At 46.1% G+C, this 10,991-nt stretch overlaps 1 pseudogene; it reads left to right on the forward strand.

Moving 5' to 3' along the window:
- The first annotated feature begins 4,823 nt into the window (after nt 1–4,823).
- LOC140210198 (uncharacterized) lies at nt 4,824–10,322 on the forward strand (annotated as a pseudogene).
- Nucleotides 10,323–10,991: the final 669 nt, after the last annotated feature.

Raw genomic sequence — 10,991 nt, forward strand, 5'->3', positions numbered from 1 at the left:
TTAGTGTAGACTGATACCAGTTTTAGTCATCCCATTTTGAAGACTTGAAATTAAATACAGGTTGCCTCTCATTTTTGGTTGTTAATGTGCAAATTCAATACTCAAAAGGTTCATCAAAGAGAACAGAATTGTACAGCACAGGAGCTGACCATTCAGCCCACAATGTCCATACAGGTTATGATGTCAATCTAACTCATCTCATTTGCCTGCACAAGGTCCATATCCCTCCCCTCCCTGTCTGTCCATGTGGCTGCCCAATTGATTCTTAAATGTTGCTATTAAATGGGCTTCTGCCACCTCTCCTGCATGTTCCAAGCACCTACTGCCTTTTGTATAAAAATTTGCTTCATAAATATCCTTTAAAATTTCCTCTTCCCTCCTTAAACCCATGCTGCATAGTTTTTGACTATTACATCCGTGGAAGAAGTCTCTGACCATTTATCCTGGGCCACTCAGAATGTTATAAACTTCTCTCAGGCTATCCCTCAAGCACCACCACTCCAGAGAAAGTAGTCCAGGTTCCTCCAGCTTCTGTTGGTGGCTAATATTCTCCAATCCAGGCAGAATCCCAGTGAATCTTTCCTGCATCCTCTGCAAAGCCTCCAACAGTCTTCCTGTAATGTGAGAGTTGTCTCCGGTTAACTGGTCTCTGAAAGCACACACTCGTTCCTCAATCACACTTAATTTACTTGGAACACGGAGAAACAGCCTGGCCCCGGTCGCCACACTGTGCTGAAGCTTCAACAAAGAAATGCCGTTTTTATACAAAATGACTAGTTGGATATAGATACTGACCAATTGGTAACCTCGTGTTGGTTGAAATCCCTTATTTCCATGATCAATCACCAATTGCACTACAGTAGTACAGGTAAAAGTAACCAATGGAATCTACGCATAAAAGGCCAATAATACTTCAGAATGAGTGAAATAACTGGCCAATACTAAGTGTCATCCTAGAATCCTTTGTTTGTCTCCATATGCCAAATGGTGCAGGTCCCCTGTTGTGTAAAGAGAAGCTATACTCTTCAAAGGCCTGGGGTGATTGCACCCTATCTGTGTCCTTGCCTGGACATTATCTTAACCCTTTTCTTCTTTCAATTTCCACATGGGGAGAAGAGCTACTCCAAGAGTAGCCTGATCAAAGTTTTATACATCTGGAGTATGGTTCATTAAGTTTGTAATGGACAGGGCTGGTTGTGGGGTAAACTCCCACTGCCTATTAAAAGTTCCCAGTGATGTGTGTCTCAAATAGCCTCTGACAACCAAGTCCAGCTCCTGGCCTCCATGCGTGGTTAGCTACTAAGCCCGGTGGAACCATTTCTACTGACAGGAGAGGGGCAAAGGCGGGTCACTGATGCCTTAAAACCAGTCACTTCAGGCAGATGGGGCTCATCAGCCATGGTTGGCGGCTCAGCTAGGAGAAGGAAAACTCTGGCCTCAAACCTCTGCTGCTTCGCTGTCGTGGGGAAGGCTTCAGGATTAAACCCCGAGGAAATATCCAGAGCTGAAGTCCCTAAGGCAGTCCCAAGTTGAGTTCAAAGTTCAAAGTAAATTTATTATCAAAGTACACATATGTCACACTTACAATTTCGAGCTTTGTATTCTTGCGGGCATACTCTGTAAATCTAGAACTATCACAGTCCGAGAAAGTGCTGGGGGCAACCTGCAAATGTTGGCCCACCTCTGGCATCAACGTAGCATGCCCACAATTTGTTAACTGTAACTCTAGGCCTTTGGGATGGGGAGGAAGCCCACCCCATCATGGGGAGAACATACAGACTCCTTACAGACAATTGTACCTCAATCTTCCGATCGCCTGCACTGTAAAATATTATGTGAACCGCTACTGTAATGTACCTCCCTCTATCCATTCACAGTGCTAAGGGTGCCGAAGACTTTTTCACAGCACTGTATTTGTCAATGTGGAGCAGAGAACGTGTTGGACTGGGAATAGTGAGGGTGGAGTGCTGTAGGAGGGGTTTGGGACATGTAGCAGAGAAGGAATGCTGGGGTGGGGGGTGGTGCAGGGCCAGACACACTCAGCCCTGAGACACCAGGGGAGATCACTTGATTCCAAACAATTGGTTTATTGATCATTACAGAATGTCTCTTGGGTGCTTCCCACTCCTTCCTCTCTCCATTCTCCTTTGCCCAACCATGATTCCCCTCTCCCTGTCCCCTTCCCACTCTCAGTCCACGATAGAGGCACATATCAGAATCAGGTTTATCATCACTCACGTGTGTCATAAAATCCGTTTTTGTTTGTAGCAGCAGTACAGTGCAATACATAAAATTACTACAATACTGTGCAAAAGTCTTATGCACCCTACCTATCTATACAGTATGTGCCTAATATGTTTGCACAGTACAGTATGTCACAATATTTGTGGGATACTGTTTTGTGAAAATTATCTGCTACATTTCCCTGCATTATGAAAGTATCTACATTTGGTAATGCTCTTCATTGAACATGGGACACATTAAGACTTCCTCAGGTTATTAAAAATGCCTGTTAAAAGGACTAATAAACAGGAAATGTCTGCTCAGATATGGCACTTTAAGAGATACAGGAGTACACAAATTGAGACCAAAGCTGATCGTACTGCCCTGAGGCAACTTGCTCAAGGCCACATTTTCAGCACAATGTTTGTTATAAATTCACAACATAATTAGGTTCATCTCTCCAAATTGCTATTGACTCCATTTCGCTACTGAAGCACCTTCAATAATTCCAAAAGACTGAAGTACGGTAAACACTGAAAGGCTTTTATTCGTAATAAGACGTGACCTCCATGCTGAGTGTCTGCCCCTGGTCTGAGGGGGAGGAGCAGGGCGAAATTGCCTTCATTCAGGGATCTGTGGGAGGAGCCACAGGGGCAGTCAGCGGAGGGGCGTACCCAGACAGTTAACCCAGTTACAACATATATATATGGTTTACCTCAGCTACCTAGGAATCCATCCAGTGAACTGATCATGTTTCTGGTGTAGAATTTATCAAAATGTGTCTGACATTCTGTGGTCACATTTGAACTTACACCAAGTCCTGTTCGTCCATGACCATCATGCTCACTGTCTCTACACCAGCTTGCAGCTGACAGTGTTAAAATTCTCACCCTTGTATTTAACACATCCATAGCTACAACCATCCTCCACCAGACAACAACAATCCAATAACCTGTGCTCTTTTAATTCTAGACCTGGCATATCTGATTTTCCCTGCCTCACCACTGGTATCTGACTTGTCCCCAAATCTTTGGAATAATGTTCTCAGCCTCTCCCCATCCCTTGGAAATATTCCTTAAAATCTACTTCCTTGACAGTCCAACCAGTCAATAATGAGGAAGGAAGGAAGGAAGGAAGAAAGTTTTGTTTGTCACATGTATATCGGAAAACACAGTGAAGCGCGTTGTTTGCATCAACAACCAACACCGTCCGAGGATGTGCTGGGGGCAGCCTGCAAGTGTAGCCATGGCTCTGGCACCAACATGCCTTGCCACAGCTTACTAACTCTCACCCACATGCCTTTCAAATTCAGGAGGAGATCAGAAGAAACCCATACAGTTCAAGATTCAGGATTCAAGATTCAAAACACTTTATTGTCATTCTAACCGTACATCAGCTCTGCAGGGCAGAATGAGACAGCGTTTCCCAGGGGCAGTGCAATCATAACATAACAAACGCAACACTAAATAATAAACGTAACAATAAATAGTAAAACACAACAGCCACATGTCAGTTAAAATCAAGTTATAAGTGTCCAGTGCAAGTTAAAGTGTCCAAAGCAGAGTCAGGTAGAGCAGCTATTTAGCGGTCTGACTGCCTGTGGGAGGAAGCTGTTTAGTAGCCTCCTCCTATGTTTCCTCCATTTCTTTCCACATCTTTGGCATGTTAAGGGTCTCCTTAATTATTTTAAAACGATTCGCTTTAACATTCCTACCATTCTCTAGCTACAGAAATTTCTTGTGAATTCCCTGTCAAGGCTAAGTCTACGATACTATTGTGAAGGATCCTGAGACAGCTTGTATTGTGAAGGTTGCTTTATTAGTGCAAGTAACTGATAATTATTAGTTTGAACTGATAGTCCATTTCATAGAATTTGATTTGGCACTACAACAAAGGTCATTGCTCTGGGAAATTCTGCTCAGAACAGCAGGCGAATCTTAAAATATTTCTCAGTTCAACATTTTCTGATTGTTCAAGAAAACGCAGGTATTTGATTGCTATTTTACTTGCCTTGATCTGTGTTACAGCTTCACCATCAGTAAAGTTCAGAGTGTATTCCTTCTTCTGACCTTTGATTGAGTGAGGTTATTGGACTGGCATCCAGAATTGAAGTGTGTTCGTATTGGTTTATTGATGTCACATGTACCAAGATACAGTGAAAAGCTTGTCGTGCATACTGTTTCAGATCATTACACAGTACATTGAGCTAGAATAAGGCAAAACAATAACAATGCAGAATGAAGTGTAAAAGCTATGGAAAAAGTGCAACGCTGGTGAGCAATAAAGTGCAAGATCATAATAACGCAGAATCTGATGTCTGATTACAGTGGGATAGAAGCTGTCCTTGAGCCTGGTGGTACGTGCTTTCAGGCCTTTGTATTTCCTACACAATGTGCTGGGGGAGGCGAGAATGCCCCGGGTGGGTGGGGTCTTTGATTATGTTAGCTGCTTTACTGAAGTATAGACAGAGACCACAGAAGAAAGGCTGTTTCCCAGGATGTACTTGAAACACTGTAAAAGACCAACTACTAATATAAAACATTAAAATAATGTAAAATAGATAAGTTCATGACTTGTCCCATCTTATTCACTGATGAGACATGGACACTGTCAAAAAAGCAGTCAAAGCAGCAAGAGCAGGTTCTGCCCCTGGCCCCTGCGGAGTGCCTTACAAAGTCTACACGCAGTGCCCAAGGCTCCTTGTGCAACTCTGGAAGATCTTAAAGGTGATCTGGCTGAGAGGAAAGGTCGCTGCTCAGTGGAGGCACGCGGAGGGTGTCTGGACACCAAAAGAAGAGAATTCAAGCAACATCGAGCAGTTCCGTATTATCTCGCGGCTCAACGTTGAAGGGAAGATCTTCTTCAAGATTGTGGCCCAACGTTTAACTGAGTTCCTCTTGAAGAATGGATACATAGACACCTCAGTACAGAAGGGGGGAGTTCCAGGAGTACCTGGATGCCTAGAGCACACAGGAGTGGTGACCCAGCTGATCCGGGAGGCAAGGGAGAACAGAGGAGACCTTGCAGCACTCTGGCTAGACCTAACCAACGCCTATGGATCCATCCCACACGAGCTCGTTGAAACAGCACTGACAAGACACCATGTTCCAGAGATGACCCGAAACCTCATTTTGGACTATCACAGCGACTTCAGGTTGAGAGTCTCCTCAGGGTCACTAACATCCGCCTGGCATCGGCTGGAGAAGGACATAATCACTGGCTGCATAATCTCGGTGTCACTCTTTTCATTGGCCATGAACATGGTTGTCAAGTCAGTGGAGGTGGAATGTAGAGACCCCACGTCTAGACCTGGTACTTGGCAGCCCCCCATAAGAGAACTCATGGACGACCTGACGGTGATGGTAACGTCCGTCCCTGGGTGCAGATGGCTCCTTCAAGGGCTGGAACGGCTCATCTCATGGGCAAGGATGAGCTTTAAACCAGCCAAGTCCAGGTCTCTGGTCCTGAAGAAGAGAAGAGTGGCCAACCAGTTCCGCTTTACCCTGGGAGGGATCCAGATTCCAGCAGTGACAGAAAAACCAGTCAAGAGCCTGGGCAGGATCTTCGACAGCTCCCTGAAGGACACAGCCGCACTTCAACAAACCAGGAGCGACTTGATAACCTGGCTCACAGCGATTGACAAATCTAGGCTTCCAGGAAAATTCAAAGCCTGGGTGTACCAACACGGAGTCCTGCCAAGGCTACTCTGGCCCCTTCTAGTCTACGAGGTGCCAATGTCAATAGTGGAGGCTCTGGAGAAGACCATCAGTCAGTTTCTCCGGAGGTGGTTGGCGCTGCCCCGGACCTTAAGCAGCATTGCCCTGTATGGACAATCCACCAAACTGCAGCTCCCCATCAGCGGCCTATCAGAGGAGTTCAAAGTCACTCGAGCCAGGGAGGTTATGATGTACCAAGGCTCCTCTGATGTTAAAGTCACTTTGGCAGGAATCCGCGTGAAGACGGGAAGGAAGTGGCAGGCACAGGAAGCTGTCGACAGAGCGGAGGCACGGCTGCAGCACAACATCTTGGTGGGCACTGTGGCGGTGGGGTGGGCAGGAACTGGGCAATTTTCCCAAACCACGCTACGACAAAACCCGTGGAAAGGAGAAGCGTCAACTGGTTCAGAAGGAGATACCAGCAGAAGTGGAGGAAGAACGATACAGCAAGATGGTTGGCATGTGCAAACAAGGCGCCTGGACTAGATGGGAGCATGCAGAACCTCGCAAGTTCACCTGGACAGAGCTCTGGAGAGCCGAACCATTGTGCATCAAGTTTGTCATCCAATCAGTCTATGACGTTCTCCCAAGCCCAGCCAACCTGCCTAGGTGGGGCATGGCAAACACTCCAGCATGCTAACTGTGCCAGAAGAGGGGCACCTTGGAGCATATCCTAAGCTGCTGCCCGAAGACGTTGGGGGAAGGGCGATACCGCTGGCGCCATGACCAAGTCCTAAGGTCTATGGTGGACGCAATGAGCACAGCGATTCAAAACAGCAAAAATCAGCACACTCCCAAACAGTCCATCACCTTTATTAGAGCAAGGAAGAAGGCTCAATATCGGCCTAGTTCCTCGGGACGGCTTCTTGCCACTGCACAAGACTGGCAGCTCCAAGTCGACCTAGGGAGGCAGCTCAAGTTCCCAGAGAACATCGCAGCCACTCCGCTCCGCCCAGACATAGTGTTAATATCGGAATCTACAAAACAAGTGGTCCCGCTGGAACTTACTGTCCCCTGGGAAGACCGGATTGAAGAGGCCAACGAGCGCAAGAGGGCTAGATACACAGGTCTTGTTGCAGAGTGCTGGAGCAATGGCTGGAGAGCTCGCTGTGAGCCAGTCGAAGTCGGGTGCCGGGGCTTTGCTGGCCATTCGTTACAGCGGACTCTAAAACTCCTTGGAATTAAAGGACTGCAGTGTAGAACAGCCACCAAGAACATTCTGGAAGCTGCTGAAAAGGCCTCACGGTGGCTGTAGATCCAGAGGGGTGATCCGTGGATTAGTGCGCCACTTGGACACAAGTCAGGGGCTGCTCACCCCTGGCTGGGTCACCCGGTCGAGGGTGACTGATGATTAAAGACCCGAAACACCCTATGACCCTGGCTTTATCACTGAAGACGTGTCCAAGTAGCACAAGATGGTGTATTCTACAACTAAAGCGTTCAAATAATGTAAAATAGATAAGTTCCTGACCTGTCCCATCTTATTTCCTGATGAGACATGGACATGGATCTCACTTACAAAGTGATTGTCCATCCTTAATTGCCATGTACTGAGGAGTAATAAAGTCATTCTTGTTGGTGGGTCTGTCATCATGCTGACTCAGTGTTCAAATTATTGGGTCACTACATCAACCAAGATGCAGTAAAGTTCAGAGTGTATTCCTTCTTCCGACCTGTGTGACAACGTAACATTCAGAATGACCCAGCTTTAAATCAAGTGGCCTCCCACTCTAATGTTTGAAACACATGTGCTGTTAGAACACAGAAGACTGCGCAGGAAAAGGCCTTTTGGCCCATCATGTCTGTGACAACCATGCTGTCAATCTAACTCATCCCATCTGCCTGCACATGGTCTCTGACTTTCTATTATGTGTCTGTCTGAATGCCTCTTACATCCTGCCACCATATCTGTCTCTACCATCTTCCCAGCAGTGCTTTCAAGCACCTCCCACCACTGTCTGTAAAGCTACATTCTCTAATATTTGATATTGCCATCCTGGGGGAAAAAAACTGTCTATCCACCCTATCTGTACCTCTCACATACTTCCGTCACATCACCCCTTGGCCTCTACCCCATGAGAGCAAACAATCCAAGTGTGCCTTCCTCTTCTGATAGCAACCAGGAGTGGATTCCCTTCATGGAGCATGCCTGTGCCTGGCTTTGTTTAACATGAGGAGGCTGATGCGTGGGCAGCCACAATGTAGCCCTTAGCAAAAAAAAAACTGAGGCGATGCCAGGTTGCCCTAAATGGTCTTTCTGAAACCTGTCTGGCAGACGAAGGGCGACTGAGTGTGAAGAAGTGTGGTTGCACCTTCTTCTGGGAAGAGAAGGCAGCTGACGAGCCCTGGATCCATGGTGTTGGGTTTGCATTAAAGAACCAGTTTGTTAGTCAACTCTCTGAACTTCCTGTAGGAATCAGTGAATGTCGCATGGCAATCTGTCTGGTGCTTGCCAACAACCGGATGACAAGCATCGTGAGTGCTAATGCTCCAAATCTGGATTCACATGAGTAGGAAAAAGAGTCCCTTTTACACTTGCTGAGATGTGATGCTGACAAGCATCCCCAAGTAGGATAAGATAATTCTCTTAGGGGACTCCAATGCCAGGGTCAGTTGGGACTTCAAACTTTGGAAGGGTACAATAGGAAAGGAAGGTATTTGCAACATCAACTCAAATGGAGAACTATTTCTCACCATATGTGCTAAACAAGATCTTATCATCTCAAACACTCTCTTTGTGAGAGAAAAACAAATTCACGGCATTTTAGCAGCACCCCCGATCCAATTAGTGGCATCTCACGGACCTTGTCAATTTTAGAGCTAGGGACTGCCATGGTATTAGCATCGCAAGGCCCATGGTTGACACAGATGATTGCTGGACAGATCATCGCCTGATCTGCTCCATTATGTCCATCAGACTCATGAAAAAGAGGAGGAGGGTACATAAGAAACAGACCGGCTAAGACTAAAACTTGAGAGTCTGCCACCCAATAGCAATAGGCTTTACTTGGGAAAAATATCCAACAGGAATATTCAGATGATATCAAAGAACACTGGGGTCTGCTTAAGTCCACAGTTCTCAATACTTGCAAAAACATCTCGGGGTGCAAATCCAGAAAACATCAGGATTGGTTTGATGATAAAGACATGCACAGATCTTCAAGAAAAGGTGAACCTTTTGTGCCTGGCAGATTGACATCAGCAGCAAGGCCAAAAGAGAAGCTTACTCCAGCGCCTAGACAAGTGTCCAGCATGGGGTGAGGAGGCTAAAGAATTCTTGGTGGATTAAAAAGCCTCAGGAATCCAGAGACTGGCAGACTCAAGTGATATGAGAGGGTTCTTCAGTGCCACCAAAGCTTTTTATGGTCCAAGTCATTTCAGATTAAACTCCCATGCTCAAAAAATGGGAAGAACTTGCTAAAGGATTGAACAGAAATCAACCATTGATGGAAAGAGCACTTTCAAGAACTTCTTAACCATGACAGTACTGCTAACCAGAGGTTACTCACCAAATCCTCCAGAAGCCTGTGAGAGGAGACATAGGGAAACCTTCCAATATAAAAGAGGTCCACGATGCCATCAGGAGTCTGAAAGGTAGCAAAGCCACTGGCTCTGATGGGATCCCATTAGAAATCCTTAAGGAAAGTGGAGCAGTACTCCTTCGCCACATTCACACCTTGCTCCTGAAGGTCTGGGAAAAGGAAAACTGTCTTCAGAGCTCAGGGATGCTCTAGTAGTGACCATACAAAAGAAGGAAGACAGGGCAGCTTGTGGCAATTACAGATGCATCTCGCTCCTGCCAACAACAGACAAGGAGCTTCCACGCATCCTTGTCAACGGACTCCTTCTGCTATCTGAAGAAGTACTCGCTGAATCACAATGTGGTTTCTATCCTACTGAGGTACTACAAACATGAAATTCACAGAATGCCAATTCCAAGAAAAACGCTGTGAACAAAGGTAACCCCTGTATTTGGCTTTCATGGATTTTACAAAGGCATTTGATACAGTAGACTACCAAGCTCTTTGGCACGTACTATCAAGACATGGCTGTCCTGATAAGTACTTCCAAAAACTGAAGCTACTGCATGATGACTTGTCAGCCACAGCACTCAGCAATTGTGATGCGGAATCAGAACCCCCCACTGTTAAGACAGCAGTCAAACAGGGCTGTATCACTGTGCCCACCCTAGTTGCCACCACCCTTCACCTCATCGACCGAGACCTGCCACAGGGAATCCCAATTGTGTATAGAATGGACAACAGGCTCTTCACCTTCAACCGGTTCAAGGCCAAGACCAAGGTCAGCACCATCACTACCATGGAGCTTCAGTATGCAGTTGACAATGCCATTGCAGCACACTCAGAAGAAGTCCTCCATTGAATCCTGAGTGCCTTTGCCAAGGCAGATAGAGCCCTGGGTCTGCTCTGACTGCCCAACCAGTTATTTATTCAGTCCTCCATAAAAGTTAACAATATTGCCCTTGAAAATACAGACCACTTTCCCTATCTTGGCAGCGTTGTCTTCTCAAAAGCAGTCAACAACTCAGAGATCAACCACCGCCTGAGTTGTGCTAGCGGAGTCTTTGCAAGATTAGGAAAAAGAGTACCTGAAGACCTACAGGTCCAAGCAAAACATTTGGTCTGTAGAGCAGTCATCCTTCCTACATGATTGTATGGAACTGAATCATGAACCACCTACACTAGACACCTGAAAGCCCAAAGGAAGTGCTTCAAAGATAACATCAAAATCAGCCCGAAGAAATTCAACATTGCATCTAAAAACTGGGAAGACCTTGCACTCAGTAGGTACACGGGAGGAAATCTGTTCAAGAGGGAGCTGTGTCTCATGAGAACGACCTCCACTATGCCACAGAGAACAAGTGTTACTGTGAGAGGAGAGACTGAACAAATAAAAGACCCAACCACTAACCACAGCCACCACTTACTCATGTCCACACTGCGCCAGAATATGTTCCAAAGGTTTCAAAGGTACATTTAACGTCAGAGAAATGTATACAATATGCATCCTGAAATTCTTTTTCTTCGCAAC

This window comes from Mobula birostris, chromosome 15, assembly GCF_030028105.1.
Source record: "Mobula birostris isolate sMobBir1 chromosome 15, sMobBir1.hap1, whole genome shotgun sequence".
NCBI lineage: Eukaryota > Metazoa > Chordata > Chondrichthyes > Myliobatiformes > Myliobatidae > Mobula > Mobula birostris.